The following is a 15,423-nucleotide window of genomic DNA, read 5'->3' as shown; positions in this document are numbered from 1 at the left end:
TGTAGCCGTTTTGCTGAGAAAGCAATTTCTACTCATATCTCTTTCTTGATTTACTCAGCGGCTATTGCGTAAAAAAGATACGTCACAGTCGTAATGATAAATAATGTAACGTGAAAAAGTCAATAGCCTACGACACCGGGAGTTCCCAGGCGGTCCCCCATCCAAATACTATGCCGGCCCGACGATGCTTAACTTCCGTGATCGGACGAGAACAGGTGTGTTCATCGTGGTATGGTCGTAGACAAACATACAGGTAGATATCTACGATTTATTAGCACATTACATCGAAAATGGTTCAAATTTTAAAGATTATAATTCTTGACTGGGTGATCGGAAATAGTTCGTGTTTATGTGCATTTGAAAGCTCTTTTCAAGCGCTATCCATTATTTACGACAACCATGCGCTTTAAGATTTCCGGTAAAAAGTTCCAACGAAGGCAATCTGGGGTACTTTCAGACTTTATTTTCATATAACAAAGTTAATTAGCAAAGTAACTACATCGCCATTTTCTTTGTATGACGCTCTTAATCCATTCATTTGCGACGTGGCGCATTTATTGCAGCAAGATTGTAGCCCTTTTTAAGGGAAAGCAACTTCTAATCATGTCTCTTACTTGATTTACTCAGCGGCTATTGCGTAAAAAAGATACGCCACAGTCGTAATGATAAATAATGTGACGTGAAAAAGTCAATAGCCTACGACACCGGGAGTTCCCAGGCGGTCCCCCATCCAAGTACTATCCCAGCCCGACGATGCTTAACTTCCGTGATCGGATGAGAACAGGTGTGTTCATCGTGGTATGGTCGTAGACAAACAAACGGGCAGATATCTACGATTTATTAGCACATTACATCGAAAATGGTTTAAACTTTAAAGGTCATATTTCTTGACTGGATTATCCGAAATAGGTCGTGTTTATGTGCATTTGAAAGCTCTTTTTAAGCGCTATCCATTATTTACGACAACCATGCGCTTTAAGATTTCCGGTAAAAAGTTCCAACGAATGCAATCTAGGGTACTTTCAGACTTAATTTTCATATGACAAAGTTAGTTAGCAAAGTAAGTACATCGCCATTTTCTTTGTCTGACGCTCGTAATCCATTCATTTGCGACGTGGCGCATTTATTGCAGCACGATTGTAGCCGTTTTGCTGGGAAAGCAACTTCTAATCATGTCTCTTTCTTGATTTACTCAGCGGCTATTGGGTAAAAAAGATACGTCACAGTCGTAATGATTAATAATGTAACGTGAAAAAGTCAATAGCCTACGACACCGGGAGTTCCCAGGCGGTCCCCCATCCAAGTACTATCCCGGCCCGACGATGCTTAACTTCCGTGATCGGACGAGAACAGGTGTGTTCATCGTGGTATGGTCGTAGACAAACAAACGGGCAGACATCTACGATTTATTAGCACATTACATCGAAAATGGTTTAAACTTCAAAGATCATATTTCTTGACTGGATTATCCGAAATAGGTCGTGTTTTTTTGTGCATTTGAAAGCTCTTTTTAAACGCTATCCATTATTTACGACAACCATGCGCTTTAAGATTTCCGGTAAAAAGTTCCAACGAAGGCAATTTAGGGTACTTTCAGACTTAATTTTCATATGACAAAGTTAGTTAGCAAAGTAAGTACATCGCCATTTACTTTGTCTGACGCTCGTAATCCATTCATTTGCGACGTGGCGAATTTATTGCAGCAAGATTGTAGCCCTTTTTAAGGGAAAGCAACTTCTAATCATGTCTCTTACTTGATTTACTCAGCGGCTATTGCGTAAAAAAGATACGTCACAGTCGTAATGATAAATAATGTAACGTGAAAAAGTCAATAGCCTACGACACCGGGAGTTCCCAGGCGGTCCCCCATCCAAGTACTATCCCGGCCCGACGATGCTTAACTTCCGTGATCGGATGAGAACAGGTGTGTTCATCGTGGTATGGTCGTAGACAAACAAACGGGCAGATATCTACGATTTTTTAGCACATTACATCGAAAATGGTTTAAACTTTAAAGGTCATATTTCTTGACTGGATTATCCGAAATAGGTCGTGTTTATGTGCATTTGAAAGCTCTTTTCAAGCGCTATCCATTATTTACGACAACCATGCGCTTTAAGATTTCCGGTAAAAAGTTCCAACGAAGGCAATCTGGGGTACTTTCAGACTTAATTTTCATATGACAAAGTTAATTAGCAAAGTAACTACATCGCCATTTTCTTTGTCTGACGCTCTTAATCCATTCATTTGCGACGTGGCGCATTTATTGCAGCAAGATTGTAGCCCTTTTTAAGGGAAAGCAACTTCTAATCATGTCTCTTACTTGATTTACTCAGCGGCTATTGCGTAAAAAAATACGTCACAGTCGTAATGATAAATAATGTAACGTGAAAAAGTCAATAGCCTACGACAGCAGGAGTTTCCAGGCGGTCCCCCATCCAAGTACTATCCCGGCCCGACGATGCTTAACTTCCGTGATTGGACGAGAACAGGTGAGTTCATCGTGGTATGGTCGTAGACAAACAAACGGGCAGATATCTACGATTTATTAGCACATTACATCGAAAATGGTTTAAGCTTTAAAGATCATATTTCTTGACTGGTTTATCCGAAATAGGTCGTGTTTATGTGCATTTGAAAGCTCTTTTTAAGCGCTATCCATTATTTACGACAACCATGCGCTTTAAGATTTCCGGTAAAAAGTTCCAACGAATGCAATCTAGGGTACTTTCAGACTTAATTTTCATATGACAAAGTTAGTTAGCAAAGTAAGTACATCGCCATTTTCTTTGTCTGACGCTCGTAATCCATTCATTTGCGACGTGGCGCATTTATTGCAGCACGATTGTAGCCGTTTTGCTGGAAAAGCAACTTCTAATCATGTCTCTTTCTTGATTTACTCAGCGGCTCTTGCGTAAAAAAGATACGTCACAGTCGTAATGATTAATAATGTAACGTGAAAAAGTCAATAGCCTACGACACCGGGAGTTCCCAGGCGGTCCCCCATCCAAGTACTATCCCGGCCCGACGATGCTTAACTTCCGTGATCGGACGAGAACAGGTGTGTTCATCGTGGTATCGTCGTAGACAAACAAACGGGCAGACATCTACGATTTATTAGCACATTACATCGAAAATGGTTTAAACTTCAAAGATCATATTTCTTGACTGGATTATCCGAAATAGGTCGTGTTTTTTTGTGCATTTGAAAGCTCTTTTTAAGCGCTATCCATTATTTACGACAACCATGCGCTTTAAGATTTCCGGTAAAAAGTTCCAACGAAGGCAATTTAGGGTACTTTCAGACTTAATTTTCATATGACAAAGTTAGTTAGCAAAGTAAATACATCGCCATTTACTTTGTCTGACGCTCGTAATCCATTCATTTGCGACGTGGCGAATTTATTGCAGCAAGATTGTAGCCCTTTTTAAGGGAAAGCAACTTCTAATCATGTCTCTTACTTGATTTACTCAGCGGCTATTGCGTAAAAAAATACGTCACAGTCGTAATGATAAATAATGTAACGTGAAAAAGTCAATAGCCTACGACACCAGGAGTTTCCAGGCGGTCCCCCATCCAAGTACTATCCCGGCCCGACGATGCTTAACTTCCGTGATTGGACGAGAACAGGTGAGTTCATCGTGGTATGGTCGTAGACAAACAAACGAGCAGATATCTACGATTTATTAGCACATTACATCGAAAATGGTTTAAGCTTTAAAGATCATATTTCTTGACTGGTTTATCCGAAATAGGTCGTGTTTATGTGCATTTGAAAGCTCTTTTTAAGCGCTATCCATTATTTACGACAACCATGCGCTTTAAGATTTCCGGTAAAAAGTTCCAACGAATGCAATCTAGGGTACTTTCAGACTTAATTTTCATATGACAAAGTTAGTTAGCAAAGTAAGTACATCGCCATTTTCTTTGTCTGACGCTCGTAATCCATTCATTTGCGACGTGGCGCATTTATTGCAGCACGATTGTAGCCGTTTTGCTGGGAAAGCAACTTCTAATCATGTCTCTTTCTTGATTTACTCAGCGGCTCTTGCGTAAAAAAGATACGTCACAGTCGTAATGATTAATAATGTAACGTGAAAAAGTCAATAGCCTACGACACCGGGAGTTCCCAGGCGGTCCCCCATCCAAGTACTATCCCGGCCCGACGATGCTTAACTTCCGTGATCGGACGAGAACAGGTGTGTTCATCGTGGTATCGTCGTAGACAAACAAACGGGCAGACATCTACGATTTATTAGCACATTACATCGAAAATGGTTTAAACTTCAAAGATCATATTTCTTGACTGGATTATCCGAAATAGGTCGTGTTTTTTTGTGCATTTGAAAGCTCTTTTTAAGCGCTATCCATTATTTACGACAACCATGCGCTTTAAGATTTCCGGTAAAAAGTTCCAACGAAGGCAAATTAGGGTACTTTCAGACTTAATTTTCATATGACAAAGTTAGTTAGCAAAGTAAATACATCGCCATTTACTTTGTCTGACGCTCGTAATCCATTCATTTGCGACGTGGCGAATTTATTGCAGCAAGATTGTAGCCCTTTTTAAGGGAAAGCAACTTCTAATCATGTCTCTTACTTGATTTACTCAGCGGCTATTGCGTAAAAAAGATACGTCACAGTCGTAATGATAAATAATGTGACGTGAAAAAGTCAATAGCCTACGACACCGGGAGTTCCCAGGCGGTCCCCCATCCAAGTACTATCCCGGCCCGACGATGCTTAACTTCCGTGATCGGATGAGAACAGGTGTGTTCATCGTGGTATGGTCGTAGACAAGCAAACAGGCAGATATCTACGATTTATTAGCACATTACATCGAAAATGGTTTAAACTTTAAAGGACATATTTCTTGACTGGATTATCCGAAATAGGTCGTGTTTATGTGCATTTGAAAGCTCTTTTTAAGCGCTATCCATTATTTACGACAATAATGCGCTTTAAGATTTCCGGTAAAAAGTTCCAACGAAGGCAATTTAGGGTACTTTCAGACTTAATTTTCATATGACAAAGTTAGTTAGCAAAGTAAGTACATCGCCATTTACTTTGTCTGACGCTCGTAATCCATTCATTTGCGACGTGGCGCATTTATTGCAGCACGATTGTAGCCGTTTTTCTGGGAAAGCAACTTCTAATCATGTCTCTTACTTGATTTACTCAGCGGCTATTGCGTAAAAAAGATACGTCACAGTCGTAATGATAAATAATGTGACGTGAAAAAGTCAATAGCCTACGACACCGGGAGTTCCCAGGCGGTCCCCCATCCAAGTACTATCCCGGCCCGACGATGCTTAACTTCCGTGATCGGATGAGAACAGGTGTGTTCATCGTGGTATGGTCGTAGACAAACAAACGGGCAGATGTCTACGATTTATTAGCACATTACATCGAAAATGGTTTAAACTTTAAAGGTCATATTTCTTGACTGGATTATCCGAAATAGGTCGTGTTTATGTGCATTTGAAAGCTCTTTTTAAGCGCTATCCATTATTTACGACAATAATGCGCTTTAAGATTTCCGGTAAAAAGTTCCAACGAAGGCAATTTAGGGTACTTTCAGACTTAATTTTCATATGACAAAGTTAGTTAGCAAAGTAAGTACATTGCCATTTACTTTGTCTGACGCTCGTAATCCATTCATTTGCGACGTGGTGCATTTATTGCAGCACGATTGTAGCCGTTTTTCTGGGAAAGCAACTTCTAATCATGTCTCTTTCTTGATTTACTCAGCGGCTATTGCGTAAAAAAGATACGTCACAGTCGTAATGATAAATAATGTAACGTGAAAAAGTCAATAGCCTACGACACCGGGAGTTCCCAGGCGGTCCCCCATCCAAGTACTATCCCGGCCCGACGATGCTTAACTTCCGTGATCGGACGAGAACAGGTGTGTTCATCGTGGTATGGTCGTAGACAAACAAACGGGCAGATATCTACGATTTATTAGCACATTACATCGAAAATGGTTTAAGCTTTAAAGATCATATTTCTTGACTGGTTTATCCGAAATAGGTCGTGTTTATGTGCATTTGAAAGCTCTTTTTAAGCGCTATTCATTATTTACGACAACCATGCGCTTTAAGATTTCCGGTAAAAAGTTCCAACGAATGCAATCTAGGCTACTTTCAGACTTAATTTTCATATGACAAAGTTAGTTAGCAAACTAAGTACATCGCCATTTTCTTTGTCTGACGCTCGTAATCCATTCATTTGCGACGTGTAGCATTTATTGCAGCACGATTGTAGCCGTTTTGCTGAGAAAGCAATTTCTACTCATATCTCTTTCTTGATTTACTCAGCGGCTATTGCGTAAAAAAGATACGTCACAGTCGTAATGATAAATAATGTAACGTGAAAAAGTCAATAGCCTACGACACCGGGAGTTCCCAGGCGGTCCCCCATCCAAATACTATCCCGGCCCGACGATGCTTAACTTCCGTGATCGGACGAGAACAGGTGTGTTCATCGTGGTATGGTCGTAGACAAACATACGGGTAGATATCTACGATTTATTAGCACATTACATCGAAAATGGTTCAAATTTTAAAGATCATAATTCTTGACTGGGTGATCGGAAATAGTTCGTGTTTATGTGCATTTGAAAGCTCTTTTCAAGCGCTATCCATTATTTACGACAACCATGCGCTTTAAGATTTCCGGTAAAAATTTCCAACGAAGGCAATCTGGGGTACTTTCAGACTTAATTTTCATATAACAAAGTTAATTAGCAAAGTAACTACATCGCCATTTTCTTTGTCTGACGCTCTTAATCCATTCATTTGCGACGTGGCGCATTTATTGCAGCAAGATTGTAGCCCTTTTTAAGGGAAAGCAACTTCTAATCATGTCTCTTACTTGATTTACTCAGCGGCTATTGCGTAAAAAAGATACGTCACAGTCGTAATGATAAATAATGTGACGTGAAAAAGTCAATAGCCTACGACACCGGGAGTTCCCAGACGGTCCCCCATCCAAGTACTATCTGGGCCCGACGATGCTTAACTTCCGTGATCGGATGAGAACAGGTGTGTTCATCGTGGTATGGTCGTAGACAAACAAATGGGCAGATATCTACGATTTATTAGCACATTACATCGAAAATGGTTTAAACTTTAAAGGTCATATTTCTTGACTGGATTATCCGAAATAGGTCGTGTTTATGTGCATTTGAAAGCTCTTTTCAAGCGCTATCCATTATTTACGACAACCATGCGCTTTAAGATTTCCGGTAAAAAGTTCCTACGAAGGCAATCTGGGGTACTTTCAGACTTAATTTTCATATGAAAAAGTTAATTAGCAAAGTAACTACATCGCCATTTTCTTTGTCTGACGCTCTTAATCCATTCATTTGCGACGTGGCGCATTTATTGCAGCAAGCCCTTTTTAAAGGGAAGCAACTTCTAATCATGTCTCTTACTTGATTTACTCAGCGGCTATTGCGTAAAAAAATACGTCACAGTCGTAATGATAAATAATGTAACGTGAAAAAGTCAATAGCCTACGACACCAGGAGTTTCCAGGCGGTCCCCCATCCAAATACTATCCCGGCCCGACGATGCTTAACTTCCGTGATCGGACGAGAACAGGTGAGTTCATCGTGGTATGGTCGTAGACAAACAAACGGGCAGATATCTACGATTTATTAGCACATTACATCGAAAATGGTTTAAGCTTTAAAGATCATATTTCTTGACTGGTTTATCCGAAATAGGTCGTGTTTATGTGCATTTGAAAGCTCTTTTTAAGCGCTATCCATTATTTACGACAACCATGCGCTTTAAGATTTCCGGTAAAAAGTTCCAACGAATGCAATCTAGGGTACTTTCAGACTTAATTTTCATATGACAAAGTTAGTTAGCAAAGTAAGTACATCGCCATTTTCTTTGTCTGACGCTCGTAATCCATTCATTTGCGACGTGGCGCATTTATTGCATCACGATTGTAGCCGTTTTGCTGGGAAAGCAACTTCTAATCATGTCTCTTTCTTGATTTACTCAGCAGCTATTGCGTAAAAAAGATACGTCACAGTCGTAATGATTAATAATGTAACGTGAAAAAGTCAATAGCCTACGACACCGGGAGTTCCCAGGCGGTCCCCCATCCAAGTACTATCCCGGCCCGACGATGCTTAACTTCCGTGATCGGACGAGAACAGGTGTGTTCATCGTGGTATCGTCGTAGACAAACAAACGGGCAGACATCTACGATTTATTAGCACATTACATCGAAAATGGTTTAAACTTCAAAGATCATATTTCTTGACTGGATTATCCGAAATAGGTCGTGTTTTTTTGTGCATTTGAAAGCTCTTTTTAAGCGCTATCCATTATTTACGACTGCACGCGCTTTAAGATTTCCGGTAAAAAGTTCCAACGAAGGCAATTTAGGGTACTTTCAGACTTAATTTTCATATGACAAAGTTAGTTAGCAAAGTAAGTACATCGCCATTTACTTTGTCTGACGCTCGTAATCCATTCATTTGCGACGTGGCGCATTTATTGCAGCACGATTGTAGCCGTTTTTCTGGGAAAGCAACTTCTAATCATGTCTCTTACTTGATTTACTCAGCGGCTATTGCGTAAAAAAGATACGTCACAGTCGTAATGATAAATAATGTAACGTGAAAAAGTCAATAGCCTACGACACCGGGAGTTCCCAGGCGGTCCCCCATCCAAGTACTATCCCGGCCCGACGATGCTTAACTTCCGTGATCGGATGAGAACAGGTGTGTTCATCGTGGTATGGTCGTAGACAAACAAACGGGCAGATATCAACGATTTATTAGCACATTACATCGAAAATGGTTTAAACTTTAAAGGTCATATTTCTTGACTGGATTATCCGAAATAGGTCGTGTTTATGTGCATTTGAAAGCTCTTTTCAAGCGCTATCCATTATTTACGACAACCATGCGCTTTAAGATTTCCGGTAAAAAGTTCCAACGAAGGCAATCTGGGGTACTTTCAGACTTAATTTTCATATGACAAAGTTAATTAGCAAAGTAACTACATCGCCATTTTCTTTGTCTGACCCTCTTAATCCATTCATTTGCGACGTGGCGCATTTATTGCAGCAGGATTGTAGCCCTTTTTAAGGGAAAGCAACTTCTAATCATGTCTCTTACTTGATTTACTCAGCGGCTATTGCGTAAAAAAGATACGTCACAGTCGTAATGATAAAAAATGTGACGTGAAAAAGTCAATAGCCTACGACACCGGGAGTTCCCAGGCGGTACCCCATCCAAGTACTATCCCGGCCCGACGATGCTTAACTTCCGTGATCGGATGAGAACAGGTGTGTTCATCGTGGTATGGTCGTAGACAAACAAACGGGCAGATGTCTACGATTTATTAGCACATTACATCGAAAATGGTTTAAACTTTAAAGGTCATATTTCTTGACTGGATTATCCGAAATAGGTCGTGTTTATGTGCATTTGAAAGCTCTTTTTAAGCGCTATCCATTATTTACGACAATAATGCGCTTTAAGATTTCCGGTAAAAAGTTCCAACGAAGGCAATTTAGGGTACTTTCAGACTTAATTTTCATATGACAAAGTTAGTTAGCAAAGTAAGTACATTGCCATTTACTTTGTCTGACGCTCGTAATCCATTCATTTGCGACGTGGCGCATTTATTGCAGCACGATTGTAGCCGTTTTTCTGCGAAAGCAACTTCTAATCATGTCTCTTTCTTGATTTACTCAGCGGCTATTGCGTAAAAAAGATACGTCACAGTCGTAATGATAAATAATGTAACGTGAAAAAGTCAATAGCCTACGACACCGGGAGTTCCCAGGCGGTCCCCCATCCAAGTACTATCCCGGCCCGACGATGCTTAACTTCCGTGATCGGACGAGAACAGGTGTGTTCATCGTGGTATGGTCGTAGACAAACAAACGGGCAGATATCTACGATTTATTAGCACATTACATCGAAAATGGTTTAAGCTTTAAAGATCATATTTCTTGACTGGTTTATCCGAAATAGGTCGTGTTTATGTGCATTTGAAAGCTCTTTTTAAGCGCTATTCATTATTTACGACAACCATGCGCTTTAAGATTTCCGGTAAAAAGTTCCAACGAAGGCAATCTGGGGTACTTTCAGACTTAATTTTCATATGACAAAGTTAATTAGCAAAGTAACTACATCGCCATTTTCTTTGTCTGACCCTCTTAATCCATTCATTTGCGACGTGGCGCATTTATTGCAGCAGGATTGTAGCCCTTTTTAAGGGAAAGCAACTTCTAATCATGTCTCTTACTTGATTTACTCAGCGGCTATTGCGTAAAAAAGATACGTCACAGTCGTAATGATAAATAATGTGACGTGAAAAAGTCAATAGCCTACGACACCGGGAGTTCCCAGGCGGTACCCCATCCAAGTACTATCCCGGCCCGAGGATGCTTAACTTCCGTGATCGGATGAGAACAGGTGTGTTCATCGAGGTATGGTCGTAGACAAACAAATGGGCAGATGTCTACGATTTATTAGCACATTACATCGAAAATGGTTTAAACTTTAAAGGTCATATTTCTTGACTGGATTATCCGAAATAGGTCGTGTTTATGTGCATTTGAAAGCTCTTTTTAAGCGCTATCCATTATTTACGACAATAATGCGCTTTAAGATTTCCGGTAAAAAGTTCCAACGAAGGCAATTTAGGGTACTTTCAGACTTAATTTTCATATGACAAAGTTAGTTAGCAAAGTAAGTACATTGCCATTTACTTTGTCTGACGCTCGTAATCCATTCATTTGCGACGTGGCGCATTTATTGCAGCACGATTGTAGCCGTTTTTCTGGGAAAGCAACTTCTAATCATGTCTCTTTCTTGATTGACTCAGCGGCTATTGCGTAAAAAAGATACGTCACAGTCGTAATGATAAATAATGTAACGTGAAAAAGTCAATAGCCTACGACACCGGGAGTTCCCAGGCGGTCCCCCATCCAAGTACTATCCCGGCCCGACGATGCTTAACTTCCGTGATCGGACGAGAACAGGTGTGTTCATCGTGGTATGGTCGTAGACAAACAAACGGGCAGATATCTACTATTTATTAGCACATTACATCGAAAATGGTTTAAGCTTTAAAGATCATATTTCTTGACTGGTTTATCCGAAATAGGTCGTGTTTATGTGCATTTGAAAGCTCTTTTTAAGCGCTATTCATTATTTACGACAACCATGCGCTTTAAAATTTCCGGTAAAAAGTTCCAACGAATGCAATCTAGGCTACTTTCAGACTTAATTTTCATATGACAAAGTTAGTTAGCAAACTAAGTACATCGCCATTTTCTTTGTCTGACGCTCGTAATCCATTCATTTGCGACGTGTAGCATTTATTGCAGCACGATTGTAGCCGTTTTGCTGAGAAAGCAATTTCTACTCATATCTCTTTCTTGATTTACTCAGCGGCTATTGCGTAAAAAAGATACGTCACAGTCGTAATGATAAATAATGTAACGTGAAAAAGTCAATAGCCTACGACACCGGGAGTTCCCAGGCGGTCCCCCATCCAAATACTATCCCGGCCCGACGATGCTTAACTTCCGTGATCGGACGAGAACAGGTGTGTTCATCGTGGTATGGTCGTAGACAAACATACGGGTAGATATCTACGATTTATTAGCACATTACATCGAAAATGGTTCAAATTTTAAAGATCATAATTCTTGACTGGGTGATCGGAAATAGTTCGTGTTTATGTGCATTTGAAAGCTCATTTCAAGCGCTATCCATTATTTACGACAACCATGCGCTTTAAGATTTCTGGTAAAAAGTTCCAACGAAGGCAATCTGGGGTACTTTCAGACTTAATTTTCATATAACAAAGTTAATTAGCAAAGTAACTACATCGCCATTTTCTTTGTCTGACGCTCTTAATCCATTCATTTGCGACGTGGCGCATTTATTGCAGCAAGATTGTAGCCCTTTTTAAGGGAAAGCAACTTCTAATCATGTCTCTTACTTGATTTACTCAGCGGCTATTGCGTAAAATATACGTCACAGTCGTAATGATAAATAATGTGACGTGAAAAAGTCAATAGCCTACGACACCGGGAGTTCCCAGGCGGTCCCCCATCCAAGTACTATCCGGGCCCGACGATGCTTAACTTCCGTGATCGGATGAGAACAGGTGTGTTCATCGTGGTATGGTCGTAGACAAACAAATGGGCAGATATCTACGATTTATTAGCACATTACATCGAAAATGGTTTAAACTTTAAAGGTCATATTTCTTGACTGGATTATCCGAAATAGGTAGTGTTTATGTGCATTTGAAAGCTCTTTTCAAGCGCTATCCATTATTTACGACAACCATGCGCTTTAAGATTTCCGGTAAAAAGTTCCTACGAAGGCAATCTGGGGTACTTTCAGACTTAATTTTCATATGAAAAAGTTAATTAGCAAAGTAACTACATCGCCATTTTCTTTGTCTGACGCTCTTAATCCATTCATTTGCGACGTGGCGCATTTGTTGCAGCAAGCCCTTTTTAAAAGAAAGCAACTTCTAATCATGCCTCTTACTTGATTTACTCAGCGGCTATTGCGTAAAAAAGATACGTCACAGTCGTAATGATAAATAATGTAACGTGAAAAAGTCAATAGCCTACGACACCGGGAGTTCCCAGGCGGTCCCCCATCCAAGTACTATCCCGGCCCGACGATGCTTAACTTCCGTGATCGGATGAGAACAGGTGTGTTCATCGTGGTATGGTCGTAGACAAACAAACGGGCAGATATCTACGATTTATTAGCACATTACATCGAAAATGGTTTAAACTTTAAAGGTCATATTTCTTGACTGGATTATCCGAAATAGGTCGTGTTTATGTGCATTTGAAAGCTCTTTTCAAGCGCTATCCATTATTTACGACAACCATGCGCTTTAAGATTTCCGGTAAAAAGTTCCAACGAAGGCAATCTGGGGTACTTTCAGACTTAATTTTCATATGACAAAGTTAATTAGCAAAGTAACTACATCGCCATTTTCTTTGTCTGACGCTCTTAATCCATTCATTTGCGACGTGGCGCATTTATTGCAGCAAGATTGTAGCCCTTTTTAAGGGAAAGCAACTTCTAATCATGTCTCTTACTTGATTTACGCAGCGGCTATTGCGTAAAAAAGATACGTCACAGTCGTAATGATAAATAATGTGACGTGAAAAAGTCAATAGCCTACGACACCGGGAGTTCCCAGGCGGTCCCCCAGCCAAGTACTATCCCGGCCCGACGATGCTTAACTTTCGTGATCGGATGAGAACAGGTGTGTTCATCGTGGTATGGTCGTAGACAAGCAAACAGGCAGATGTCTACGATTTATTAGCACATTACATCGAAAATGGTTTAAACTTTAAAGGTCATATTTCTTGACTGGATTATCCGAAATAGGTCGTGTTTATGTGCATTTGAAAGCTCTTTTTAAGCGCTATCCATTATTTACGACAATAATGCGCTTTAAGATTTCCGGTAAAAAGTTCCAACGAAGGCAATTTAGGGTACTTTCAGACTTAATTTTCATATGACAAAGTTAGTTAGGAAAGTAAGTACATCGCCATTTACTTTGTCTGACGCTCGTAATCCATTCATTTGCGACGTGGCGCATTTATTGCAGCACGATTGTAGCCGTTTTTTCTGGGAAAGCAACTTCTAATCATGTCTCTTTCTTGATTTACTCAGCAGCTATTGCGTAAAAAAGATACGTCACAGTCGTAATGATAAATAATGTGACGTGAAAAAGTCAATAGCCTACGACACCGGGAGTTCCCAGGCGGTACCCCATCCAAGTACTATCCCGGCCCGACGATGCTTAACTTCCGTGATCGGACGAGAACAGGTGTGTTCATCGTGGTATGGTCGTAGACAAACAAACGGGCAGATATCTACGATTTATTAGCACATTACATCGAAAATGGTTTAAACTTTAAAGGTCATATTTCTTGACTGGATTATCCGAAATAGGTCGTGTTTATGTGCATTTGAAAGCTCTTTTTAAGCGCTATCCATTATTTACGACAATAATGCGCTTTAAGATTTCCGGTAAAAAGTTCCAACGAAGGCAATTTAGGGTACTTTCAGACTTAATTTTCATATGACAAAGTTAGTTAGCAAAGTAAGTACATCGCCATTTACTTTGTCTGACGCTCGTAATCCATTCATTTGCGACGTGGCGCATTTATTGCAGCACGATTGTAGCCGTTTTTCTGGGAAAGCAACTTCTAATCATGTCTCTTTCTTGATTTACTCAGCGGCTATTGCGTAAAAAAGATACGTCGCAGTCGTAATGATAAATAATGTAACGTGAAAAAGTCAATAGCCTACGACACCGGGAGTTCCCAGGCGGTCCCCCATCCAAGTACTATCCCGGCCCGACGATGCTTAACTTCCGTGATCGGACGAGAACAGGTGTGTTCATCGTGGTATGGTCGTAGACAAACAAACGGGCAGATATCTACGATTTATTAGCACATTACATCGAAAATGGTTTAAGCTTTAAAGATCATATTTCTTGACTGGTTTATCCGAAATAGGTCGTGTTTAAGTGCATTTGAAAGCTCTTTTTAAGCGCTATTCATTATTTACGACAACCATGCGCTTTAAGATTTCCGGTAAAAAGTTCCAACGAATGCAATCTAGGCTACTTTCAGACTTAATTTTCATATGACAAAGTTAGTTAGCAAACTAAGTACATCGCCATTTTCTTTGTCTGACGCTCTTAATCCATTCATTTGCGACGTGGCGCATTTATTGCAGATAGATTGTAGCCCTTTTTAAGGGAAAGCAACTTCTAATCATGTCTCTTACTTGATTTACTCAGCGGCTATTGCGTAAAAAAGATACGTCACAGTCGTAATGATAAATAATGTGACGTGAAAAAGTCAATAGCCTACGACACCGGGAGTTCCCAGGCGGTCCCCCATCCAAGTACTATCCCGGCCCGACGATGCTTAACTTCCGTGATCGGATGAGAACAGGTGTGTTCATCGTGGTATGGTCGTAGACAAACAAACGGGCAGATATCTACGATTTATTAGCACATTACATCGAAAATGGTTTAAACTTTAAAGGTCATATTTCTTGACTGGATTATCCGAAATAGGTCGTGTTTATGTGCATTTGAAAGCTCTTTTTAAGCGCTATCCATTATTTACGACAACCATGCGCTTTAAGATTTCCGGTAAAAAGTTCTAACGAATGCAATCTAGGGTACTTTCAGACTTAATTTTCATATGACAAAGTTAGTTAGCAAAGTAAGTACATCGCCATTTTCTTTGTCTGACGCTCGTAATCCATTCATTTGAGACGTGGCGCATTTACTGCAGCACGATTGTAGCCGTTTTGCTGGGAAAGCAACTTCTAATCATGTCTCTTTCTTGATTTACTCAGCGGCTATTGCGTA

General features: G+C 40.3%; 26 non-coding genes and 1 pseudogene across 26 annotated transcripts; all 27 read right to left on the bottom strand.

Moving 5' to 3' along the window:
- Positions 1-124: 124 nt before the first annotated feature.
- Positions 125-243, bottom strand: LOC130617132 (5S ribosomal RNA). Its single transcript, XR_008978209.1, has one exon. It is a non-coding gene; the product is annotated as a 5S ribosomal RNA (ribosomal RNA).
- Positions 244-693: 450 nt separating this feature from the next.
- Positions 694-812, bottom strand: LOC130615437 (5S ribosomal RNA). Its single transcript, XR_008976525.1, has one exon. It is a non-coding gene; the product is annotated as a 5S ribosomal RNA (ribosomal RNA).
- Positions 813-1,262: 450 nt separating this feature from the next.
- Positions 1,263-1,381, bottom strand: LOC130619673 (5S ribosomal RNA). The gene has a single exon (XR_008980411.1). It is a non-coding gene; the product is annotated as a 5S ribosomal RNA (ribosomal RNA).
- Positions 1,382-1,833: 452 nt separating this feature from the next.
- LOC130615541 (5S ribosomal RNA) lies at positions 1,834-1,952 on the bottom strand. The gene has a single exon (XR_008976630.1). It is a non-coding gene; the product is annotated as a 5S ribosomal RNA (ribosomal RNA).
- Positions 1,953-2,401: 449 nt separating this feature from the next.
- Positions 2,402-2,520, bottom strand: LOC130618474 (5S ribosomal RNA; annotated as a pseudogene).
- A 450-nt stretch (positions 2,521-2,970) lies between these two features.
- On the bottom strand, positions 2,971-3,089 carry LOC130615882 (5S ribosomal RNA). The gene has a single exon (XR_008976969.1). It is a non-coding gene; the product is annotated as a 5S ribosomal RNA (ribosomal RNA).
- A 451-nt stretch (positions 3,090-3,540) lies between these two features.
- LOC130617804 (5S ribosomal RNA) lies at positions 3,541-3,659 on the bottom strand. Its single transcript, XR_008978880.1, has one exon. It is a non-coding gene; the product is annotated as a 5S ribosomal RNA (ribosomal RNA).
- A 450-nt stretch (positions 3,660-4,109) lies between these two features.
- LOC130615881 (5S ribosomal RNA) lies at positions 4,110-4,228 on the bottom strand. The gene has a single exon (XR_008976967.1). It is a non-coding gene; the product is annotated as a 5S ribosomal RNA (ribosomal RNA).
- A 452-nt stretch (positions 4,229-4,680) lies between these two features.
- On the bottom strand, positions 4,681-4,799 carry LOC130615529 (5S ribosomal RNA). The gene has a single exon (XR_008976618.1). It is a non-coding gene; the product is annotated as a 5S ribosomal RNA (ribosomal RNA).
- A 450-nt stretch (positions 4,800-5,249) lies between these two features.
- Positions 5,250-5,368, bottom strand: LOC130615517 (5S ribosomal RNA). Its single transcript, XR_008976606.1, has one exon. It is a non-coding gene; the product is annotated as a 5S ribosomal RNA (ribosomal RNA).
- A 450-nt stretch (positions 5,369-5,818) lies between these two features.
- On the bottom strand, positions 5,819-5,937 carry LOC130619660 (5S ribosomal RNA). Its single transcript, XR_008980399.1, has one exon. It is a non-coding gene; the product is annotated as a 5S ribosomal RNA (ribosomal RNA).
- Positions 5,938-6,387: 450 nt separating this feature from the next.
- Positions 6,388-6,506, bottom strand: LOC130616079 (5S ribosomal RNA). The gene has a single exon (XR_008977163.1). It is a non-coding gene; the product is annotated as a 5S ribosomal RNA (ribosomal RNA).
- A 450-nt stretch (positions 6,507-6,956) lies between these two features.
- Positions 6,957-7,075, bottom strand: LOC130616493 (5S ribosomal RNA). Its single transcript, XR_008977575.1, has one exon. It is a non-coding gene; the product is annotated as a 5S ribosomal RNA (ribosomal RNA).
- A 442-nt stretch (positions 7,076-7,517) lies between these two features.
- LOC130616076 (5S ribosomal RNA) lies at positions 7,518-7,636 on the bottom strand. The gene has a single exon (XR_008977161.1). It is a non-coding gene; the product is annotated as a 5S ribosomal RNA (ribosomal RNA).
- Positions 7,637-8,086: 450 nt separating this feature from the next.
- LOC130615880 (5S ribosomal RNA) lies at positions 8,087-8,205 on the bottom strand. Its single transcript, XR_008976966.1, has one exon. It is a non-coding gene; the product is annotated as a 5S ribosomal RNA (ribosomal RNA).
- Positions 8,206-8,656: 451 nt separating this feature from the next.
- On the bottom strand, positions 8,657-8,775 carry LOC130615505 (5S ribosomal RNA). The gene has a single exon (XR_008976593.1). It is a non-coding gene; the product is annotated as a 5S ribosomal RNA (ribosomal RNA).
- Positions 8,776-9,225: 450 nt separating this feature from the next.
- Positions 9,226-9,344, bottom strand: LOC130615410 (5S ribosomal RNA). The gene has a single exon (XR_008976500.1). It is a non-coding gene; the product is annotated as a 5S ribosomal RNA (ribosomal RNA).
- Positions 9,345-9,794: 450 nt separating this feature from the next.
- LOC130619648 (5S ribosomal RNA) lies at positions 9,795-9,913 on the bottom strand. The gene has a single exon (XR_008980387.1). It is a non-coding gene; the product is annotated as a 5S ribosomal RNA (ribosomal RNA).
- A 450-nt stretch (positions 9,914-10,363) lies between these two features.
- On the bottom strand, positions 10,364-10,482 carry LOC130616946 (5S ribosomal RNA). Its single transcript, XR_008978025.1, has one exon. It is a non-coding gene; the product is annotated as a 5S ribosomal RNA (ribosomal RNA).
- A 450-nt stretch (positions 10,483-10,932) lies between these two features.
- LOC130619636 (5S ribosomal RNA) lies at positions 10,933-11,051 on the bottom strand. Its single transcript, XR_008980375.1, has one exon. It is a non-coding gene; the product is annotated as a 5S ribosomal RNA (ribosomal RNA).
- A 450-nt stretch (positions 11,052-11,501) lies between these two features.
- On the bottom strand, positions 11,502-11,620 carry LOC130616078 (5S ribosomal RNA). Its single transcript, XR_008977162.1, has one exon. It is a non-coding gene; the product is annotated as a 5S ribosomal RNA (ribosomal RNA).
- Positions 11,621-12,068: 448 nt separating this feature from the next.
- LOC130618097 (5S ribosomal RNA) lies at positions 12,069-12,187 on the bottom strand. The gene has a single exon (XR_008979172.1). It is a non-coding gene; the product is annotated as a 5S ribosomal RNA (ribosomal RNA).
- Positions 12,188-12,630: 443 nt separating this feature from the next.
- LOC130615493 (5S ribosomal RNA) lies at positions 12,631-12,749 on the bottom strand. The gene has a single exon (XR_008976581.1). It is a non-coding gene; the product is annotated as a 5S ribosomal RNA (ribosomal RNA).
- A 450-nt stretch (positions 12,750-13,199) lies between these two features.
- On the bottom strand, positions 13,200-13,318 carry LOC130616164 (5S ribosomal RNA). The gene has a single exon (XR_008977248.1). It is a non-coding gene; the product is annotated as a 5S ribosomal RNA (ribosomal RNA).
- Positions 13,319-13,769: 451 nt separating this feature from the next.
- Positions 13,770-13,888, bottom strand: LOC130615842 (5S ribosomal RNA). Its single transcript, XR_008976929.1, has one exon. It is a non-coding gene; the product is annotated as a 5S ribosomal RNA (ribosomal RNA).
- Positions 13,889-14,338: 450 nt separating this feature from the next.
- Positions 14,339-14,457, bottom strand: LOC130619624 (5S ribosomal RNA). Its single transcript, XR_008980363.1, has one exon. It is a non-coding gene; the product is annotated as a 5S ribosomal RNA (ribosomal RNA).
- A 450-nt stretch (positions 14,458-14,907) lies between these two features.
- Positions 14,908-15,026, bottom strand: LOC130615481 (5S ribosomal RNA). The gene has a single exon (XR_008976569.1). It is a non-coding gene; the product is annotated as a 5S ribosomal RNA (ribosomal RNA).
- Positions 15,027-15,423: the final 397 nt, after the last annotated feature.

The sequence above is a fragment of the Hydractinia symbiolongicarpus genome, chromosome 11, assembly GCF_029227915.1.
Source record: "Hydractinia symbiolongicarpus strain clone_291-10 chromosome 11, HSymV2.1, whole genome shotgun sequence".
In the NCBI taxonomy this organism is placed as follows: Eukaryota; Metazoa; Cnidaria; class Hydrozoa; order Anthoathecata; family Hydractiniidae; genus Hydractinia; species Hydractinia symbiolongicarpus.
Note: the sequence above shows the minus strand (reverse complement) of the source record. Positions and strands in the feature narration are given on the sequence as shown.